The sequence below is a fragment of the Barbus barbus genome (genome assembly GCF_936440315.1).
Source record: "Barbus barbus genome assembly, chromosome: 48".
In the NCBI taxonomy this organism is placed as follows: domain Eukaryota; kingdom Metazoa; phylum Chordata; class Actinopteri; order Cypriniformes; family Cyprinidae; genus Barbus; species Barbus barbus.
This window is the reverse complement of record NC_136726.1, coordinates 15,936,205-15,944,611: the sequence shown is the minus strand read 5'-3', so window position 1 is coordinate 15,944,611 and position 8,407 is coordinate 15,936,205. Positions and strand designations below refer to the sequence as shown.

The 8,407-nt window shown below is 35.8% G+C and overlaps 1 pseudogene across 1 annotated transcript; it reads right to left on the bottom strand.

Moving 5' to 3' along the window:
- Window positions 1-705: 705 nt before the first annotated feature.
- On the bottom strand, window positions 706-7,456 carry LOC306867019 (kelch domain-containing protein 4-like; annotated as a pseudogene). The gene is made up of 8 exons (XR_013786119.1): window positions 7,364-7,456; window positions 5,263-5,399; window positions 4,653-4,734; window positions 3,287-3,365; window positions 2,928-3,148; window positions 2,483-2,856; window positions 1,864-2,031; window positions 706-1,325 (listed from the first exon to the last, which is right to left on the bottom strand). The product of XR_013786119.1 is annotated as a kelch domain-containing protein 4-like (transcript).
- Between the last annotated feature and the right edge of the window lie 951 nt (window positions 7,457-8,407).

The window sequence follows — 8,407 nt, the reverse complement described above, 5'->3', positions numbered from 1 at the left end:
ACAAAGCTGACATTAAAAAAAATGTAAATGATGACTTTCAAAAAAAATTAAAGAATTAGAAATGTTGCTTTGGCAACTAAATGAAATAAACATGTTTAATTAGAAAAATTAAACTGAAATAAAATAAAAGCACATAAATGACAAAAACTGAAAGTGAAAAATATACAAAATATTAATAAATATTATAATAGTATATATCGATACTGCTTAATTTATTTAGAATTTTTTTCCCCGTTTGCAAAGTCATACTTTCTAGTTTTGTTTAGAGCAGGAATGTATTATGACAATAAAAAGAAAAGAAAAAAGGTTTTCTAGAAAAGCTACTGATAATAATGGGTAAAAGAGGATAGTTGTTCAAAGAAGAGCAACATTCAATAAGCTTTCCTTTACTATGTTAATATTTCTGACTTTTTTTTTTTTAAGTCATGCATGTCAGAGAAGGAAAAAAGGTCTGTCAACTGATCTTGAAAATATTAACTTTTATAACTCTTTTTTTGATAACTGATAACAGAACGTCATCTTTAGTCAGGAAGAATGGCACTGAACCAAGTTAAAAAAAAAATATTTTCTCTTTGACAAAAGGGCAGGAAAATAAGATTCTGAATAATGTTTGATATCTTGGGACCAAATCACTAAGGATATTACATAAAGCAAACACAATTTATGATGAGGGAGCAAATTTATGTTGCACATTGTTGCACAACAACCCTTCAAACTAAATTTGCTTATGCTAAATAATGAACTAATTTAATCAAATATTACGAAAAGTAAATGTTGCCTAGCTTAGTATGATTTAGAGCAGTGGTCCCAAACCAAATATGGATTCTGAATCTGATTAGAGAGGGTTACGGAAAGCAGGGGGGAAAAAACGATGCTTAATGCAATTAATTAAACTACTTTGAGATTCAGCTTCTGTTATTAATAATACCACATGGATAAAATAGTGAGAAAAGAGTAAGGCCATGTTTTTTTTTAAACATTAAAGTCAGAATAACATGTTTTAACTACTTTAAAACTCAAACACGCATCCATCTGTTCTTTTTTGTGCACTTTCAGACACACACACACAGCTTGCTAATATACATAACACATATCCATGCGCTTTCTCACAAACAAACCATTTAATTATCTTATCTCTCACACACACTAATCTCATTCCTGATCCTCAAAGAACACCTTGGCCATGGCGTGGCCGACCTTTTGTACTTTCTTCTCTTTGGCGTCAGGACCAATGTTGGCTCGGGCCAGACCCAGCCAGTATTTCTCAGTAAGTGTTTGATAATCCGCAAGCGCTTCTCCGGGCTTTACTGGAGGATGGTCTGCATCTGATTGAGAGATTCAGAGAAAATGTCAACACCTGTCCAGGTTACCACTTCGATTCTCTTTAAATCTCTATAAACTTTTCAGTTCTCCTAAAAAACTTTGGAGTCAGCACTTTATGTCCAAGGTAAAACCTGGGAGCTTAAGTACTGAAATGGAGATACTCTGAACACAAAACACCCCCGATGTGGATGAGGCAACAAAGTCTCTTTGTTTAGCATACTACCTAACCATGAAGCAGCCACAAGCTAACAATCAGTGATGTTATTACAACTGACAAGCAAAACAGGCATCTAACAATAATGCATTTAAGCGAGAAGGACCCTAAAGCAAAACACACAGTTCTGGTTGTCAAAGAGAATCAGTAGATGTTGACCTGGGTCTTGGCAGCTAAACTCTTTGTCATCTGCTCATGTCTACCTCATGGACCTGACCCAAATCATGGCCTTGATCATTAAAGGAAAATGTATGCGTCCACCCTCAGGGATGTGCTTTCAATCTCATAAATAGCCATCATTTTGAACTGTCTGAAAGTAAACTTACTATTTAAATATTTTTCTCCTTCACTAATGTGTCCGAAATACAAAATGTAATTGGCATTTCCGAAATACACTCCTTCTTCATCCTCCTCTTCAGATTCCTCCTCTTCCTCATCATCACCGCCCTTTGCTGCTTCTTCATCTTCCGCTTCTTCCAGCCACTCCTGCGTCTCTATAATTAGAATTCAGTGTTTGAGTGTGGCTCGTTTCTTATACTTGTTTGTACTGAACTATTCGCAACACAACATATAAATAGAAAGATAGATAGATAGAGAAACAGACAGACAAACAATGGATAGAACAAACAACAGAATGTTGCAAACTCCAAAGATTTATAGCAAAATTGGGCAACTTTTACACTGTTGCTTGGGGTTGTTTTTTAGTCTGCGGGTTAAAGTGATTGCCCCCCCCATAACATGTTTTCGATGGACCCCCAACAGAGGGGAAAAACTGCATAAATTTAATTGTAGTTTTGAATAACAATTGGACTTTGGGTTTTGTTTCACAGACCTGGCAACCCAGATAGATAGATAGATAGATAGCTAGATAGATAGACAGACAGACAGATAGACAGTTTTATTCTGAAAGAAGCTAAGGGAATTCTGGGCTGTCTTTCCACTTACTGGGGTCCATTTCCACTAGAATGTCCCACTGGTCCATCTTATGCAGGTCCAGGCTGTAGAGATCGCGGAGTGCGAACTGTCGATCTCCCACCTCAAACATTCCACCGTACAAGTACAACTTGCCGTGCTTCACCGTTGCCATGGCGCTGGACCGAGGACAGGGCTCCACCAGGGGAGCCATTGCAGCCGACACCTCCTCTTCGCCATCCTCCTCCTCCTCACTATCCTCCTCTGCGGCTGGAATCACTTCCTTGATGGTCATAACCATTCCATCCTCAACAATCTCAGTGGGACCTTGTGGCTCCTCTTTCTCCCCTTCAGTTTCATTCGTCTGTTCTCCCTTCTTCCCACGGCGCCTTTTCTGACTTGTTGCCCTGCCAAGAAAAAGACAATGTATATTTTAATGTTTCTTCGGCTTTACTTAGAGGCTTTACTAAATCAAAACATCACACCAACCTTTAGCGGAGCAGGAAACCACTGGTTTTTGTTGAGATCATAAAAGTAAATGGTCATTAAAAATGTCTCCTTCCAGAGATTCCTCATCTTCTTCATCACAGACGCCACCGAAGAGCAGCGCCTGGCCCCTGGGGCCCACCACCAGAGAGAAGCATGACCGAGGAGGAGGCTTGACTCCTGAAGGGTTCACTTGTGTCCATGTCCACTTTTCTGCAGGACAGGACCAAAATTTATGAATAAATCTTTTTCAGACATGGGAAAGAAAGTGGATCTTCCAAAAAGCAGGAATGGAGAGAAAAGCAACCCACGTTAAACAAGCAATGACCGTGGAGGCTCTAATGATGGTACCTTGCTCTTCTTTACCTTCCCTCCTCAGCAGGAACATGTCAGAATGGTTGGTTCCTTTATCCACATCCTTCTTCGCTCTCTGGAAGAGAAAGGCAGCTATTACCACCTACATCGGTTTACTCTCGTGGGTTTACTCAAGGACAAGCTCCTCGAAATGACAAAATACCTCGCTCTCTGTGTAGAGCAGTTGCAGTTGCCATCTACATCCTCTTGCAAAATGAAGCCAACTGTAACAGCTTAACTAATGATGGACATATAAGGTGTGAACAATTTTAAATCCACTACACTTCAACCTGAAAGGCCACATGCCTATATATGAAGGGAGGATGTTCAATAAAATTAACCATCTTCAATTCAGTTGTTGAGGTTTTATGTATTTTTTTTTTACATAAGCATGCAACAAATAGTTATGGCCATATGAATTAAGCTACAGTAAGCCATTCATCATGTGACAAGACATCAGTAGGATTCTATATAAATGTGGCAAGTTGCTTAGCAACTGTATGTTAAAAAATAAAAGTACCTTGACACTATCATGATTTATTGGACATAGTACTAGCTTGCACACCAGTAAGCTGATAACTCACAAATATCAGTTTATTAAAATAATCAGGTTTCGCTGTATGCGTTTGTATGCAATTACATGCCAGGCGAAATCAGGGTAAGAGGCAAAAAACTACCTGTGTTTATGCTTACGCCGTTTATGACCTTACTCTGATAAAAGAAAACAGGTTACCGCGTTTATATGACCATGTGCGTTTTCAGTTTAGTAAGCACAATCGGCTTAAGAACGTGCATGTAAATGCATTTTTATACATGATTTAGTAGTACCACTGTATTCTTAGTATCTATAGATCAAAACTACCATGATATTACAATATCATCACTATAATGACTTCATGAACTACTGGAAAAAATACAGTAAAAACAGTAATATTGTGAAATGGTATTACATACTAAAATAACTTAATATATTTAAAAATGTAATTTATTCCTGAGATGGCAAAGCTGAATTTTCAGCATCATTACTCCAGTCTTCAGTGTCACAAGATCCTTCAGAAATCATTCTAATATACAGATGAGCTTGCTTAAGCAACATTTCTTATTATTATTATTATTATTATAAGTGTTGAAATCACTCTCTATCATATATATATTAAACACACACACACACCTTAAAATAATAAATATAAAGTAAAAACTAAAATTACTGAATAGATTTACAAAATTCTAATGGTCATCTATACACTTTAAGGAGCATAAATCTCACTCCAAATAGTACAGCAAAAAGTATAATTTTCCTTATAATACAAATTTAATGTTGACAAGTTGAATTTGGGGACCCCTGCCTGTACCTGGAGCTCTAATGGAAGCCTCCAAACACAAGCAGCTGTCGTTTGCTCAGGACCATTCGATGTCCACTCCTGCCAGACGGAGCACCAGGAGCTCTGAAAGGACAAAGAGGACATATTTCAACAAACGGCTAGGATGCCAAGGCAAAAGTCCATCCGGTTAGTTTGCCGACAAAACACAGGTGGACACAGGTCTTAAAGTCCCTGCTAAGCTTCCATAAAGACCAAATACAATTAGACTTCCGGTTCAACTCTGTCTTATTGAATGGCTTGTGTCTTTTTCAGTGTAATAGTTTTAGTAATTTTGTTGCTTATTTCTGTCTTTTTTTATTGTAGTGCATGTGTGTGTTTATCCAATATCCATGATATTTTGATATATATTATGGTATCTTTGATATTATAGTAGATAAATATGGTAATTATTCAATAAGTTTTTTATACTATTTTGATGATATTCTGCTTATTTTACGGTCATGTTGTCTTCAAGTACATTTTAAAAGCTTTTGTCTTAAAAAAAAATATGATGGTGTCCAGATTTTAAATAAGAGTGCATTTTCTTTGACTGTAATATATCACTTGAGTGTTGCACAGTCCTCAGTGAGATGTCAAAAACAAACAGTAGACTTGATTTGCTCCCATGTGCGTGTCCCCAGGTGAAGCACCCACAGATCTTTATAATGATAGAACTGCTCGCCGTCAGGGGACGCAAACTCCCCTCCAAATATCCACATCTGCCCTCCACCCTGGGGAACTACCACTGCCTGTAGGGAGATGGAGAGAGAGCAACAGAAACGTGTTTGAGATAAATGACTTGTTAAGATAGTCTGACCCCTGGTGGTGAAGACTGTAATAACATGTCCAGGATTAACAAAAGCTGTTACATCTTGCTGTCTGTACAGGTGCTGGTCATAAAATTAGAATATCATGAAAAAGTTGATTTATTTCAGTAATACCATTCAAAAAGTGAAACTTGTATATTAGATTCATTCATTACTCACAGACTGATATATTTCAAATGTTTATTTCCTTTAATTTTGATGATTAAAACTGACAACAAATGAAAGTCCTAAATTCAGTATCTCAGAAAATTTGAATATCAATTAAGACCAATGCAAAAAAAATTAATTTTAGAAATGGACGTTTAAAACGCCGCAATGGACGGCGTTTAAAGTGGCAAAGCGCGGCGCAATGGACGGCGTTTAAAGGGGCAAAGAGCGGCGCAATGGACGGCGTTTAAAGGGGCAAAGAGCGGCGCAATGGACGGCGTTTAAAGGAGCAAAGAGCGGCGCAGGGTTGGTGATAAAGTGGCCTGCAGTTTAAAGATATAGGTCTTTGGTTAGCCTATAATACAGATTGTAGCTTTTTTTTTTTTTTTTATAACCAGGCTTTAAAAAATTATGAGATCTTGATGGAGAAATTATACTAATAACCTTACGAATATATTGTAAACACTATAAAACAGACAGACTTTTGTGAAATATGTTTTTTTTCTGTTTTAGAAGGATTAACATTGTTAAATTTATACAATATTTATTGCCTCAAAAGTTTTTAATATTTTAGGTTAGGGGTGGATAAATTTATCAGTTATTTATTATTCATGCAACCATATTTTGCTAGTTTTCATTAATGGTGCTCTTATGTATGTCTTTAGCATGATTTTGTTAATTTATCTATTAGGTTGTACTGAATGAAATAGCATAGACATTTTCGTGGTTTGCATATTCCATTTCGTTTTGTAACTTGTTGTTCAGCAGATCTGACTGATTCTGTGTTAAATGCTATTTTTAGGCTTACTTCCATGCTTTATAATGTAGGAATGCTGCGCTGCATTGTCATTTATCAATTATCTTTATTTGGTTTGTTTGTTCTTATTTCGATTTGGTGTTAAATCAAACTTGAGTCATTCGACATATCCCAAGCCGGTTATTCAAAATAACTGTTTTAATCTGATCATCTTCAGCAAGTCAGATCCTGTGGGACAGCAGCGACAATCCTCAGCTGGCTCACATGTAATCTCTATAACGGGAAAAATTAATCGATTTTATGACATATGTTGTTATTACGAGGAAATACATCGTTTTAACGAGAACAGATGTTGTTTAAACGAGAAAATGATGTCGTTTTAATGACAGCATTATTAATTGAGTGGAAATAATAATATTGCAGCAGTGCGTCACCGTAGAAAAAGGCCAGCATTTTGACATTTTTTATTCAACAGAAATTTACTTATATTGTACTCAAGGCATACTGCAAGCAAGTCTATAGCTAAACGAGCAAAACAAGCGCCTTCATATGGCAAATCAAATTTAATCAACAAAAACCGACGCCACTGCTTCAACTGATTAATGTAAGCTGTTATATTAATAATAACGTTTCCCTTTATTCCTGTTATTTGCAGAAAGGTCCGTTTGTCCAAAATCTCGAATTTCTCGAAAAGCCATTGTAATAGGCTACACAACAAACGAAAAGGTGAAAAAAGAACATCGGAGCTCAGACTTGAACTCCCTTCACTAAAGCATCTGTACACGTGACTCACACACCTGTACACGTGACTCACACACCTGTAACGTTACACGTGACTCACACACCTGTTACCGTGAACACACACCTGAAATTCTGCTATTAAAGCCTCTAAATCCTCCTAATTCAATAAAATATTGAATAAAACTGACATTTGTGTTGGTTTATTGTTTAGAGGGCTAATGGTGGCATCTAATACACTCACCTCCTCTCTTTTCAATCTTTTTGACACCTTCTTCTCCATTTTAGCGGCTGTTTTCTCCGCTCCTTTCACTTTCTTTTCTTTTTTTTTTACCATTTTTGCCCATTTTAATTGTTTCAAGAGGCACAGATTGACTTAAGCGTGACAATTACAGCCACGTGGCGCTTTTAATGAACTACAAGACCGACGAACAAAATACTTCCGACAACAACACGCTTCTCGATGGTTTGTTTTTAACACTTCTGCGCTGTAGCGCCGCTTGCTGGTGTGGGGGAATATGGTTGTACTGATAAAACTTCACAAATACGACGGTATACACATTCCTAGAGAAAAATAAAATAATAAATTAAATTAGATTAAATACAATTTTCACAGCATCAAATAAAATAAAAAAATAATAAAAAAATTAAATTAAAATTTCACTGCATCAAACATCAGGGGGCTTAGATCATATTTCTCTTGAATAATAATAATAATAATTAAAAAAAAAAAATATATATATATATATATATATATATATATATATTATAAATTATTACATAAATAAACCGTGGACCACAAAACCAGTCATAAATATGGGTATATTTGTAGCAATAACCAAAAATACATTGTTTGGGTCAAAATTATTGATTTTTCTTTTATGCCAAAAATCATTAGGATATTGAGTAAAGATCATGTTCCATGAAGATATTTTGTAAATTTCCTACCGTAAAAATAAAACTTAATTTTTGATTAGTAATATGTGTTGCTGAGGACTTCATTTGGACAACTTTAAAGGTGATTTTCTCAATATTAAGATTTTTTTGCACCCTCAGATTCCAGATTTTCAAATAGTTGTATTTTGGCCAAATATTGTCCCATCTTGACAAAAGCTTATTTATTCAACTTTCAGATGATCTTATGACTGGTTTTGTGGTCCTGGATCACACACACACACACACACACACACATACATGAATATATATATATATATATATATATATATATATATATATATATATATATACATACATATATATTAGTGCTGTCAAACAATTAATAGCATCC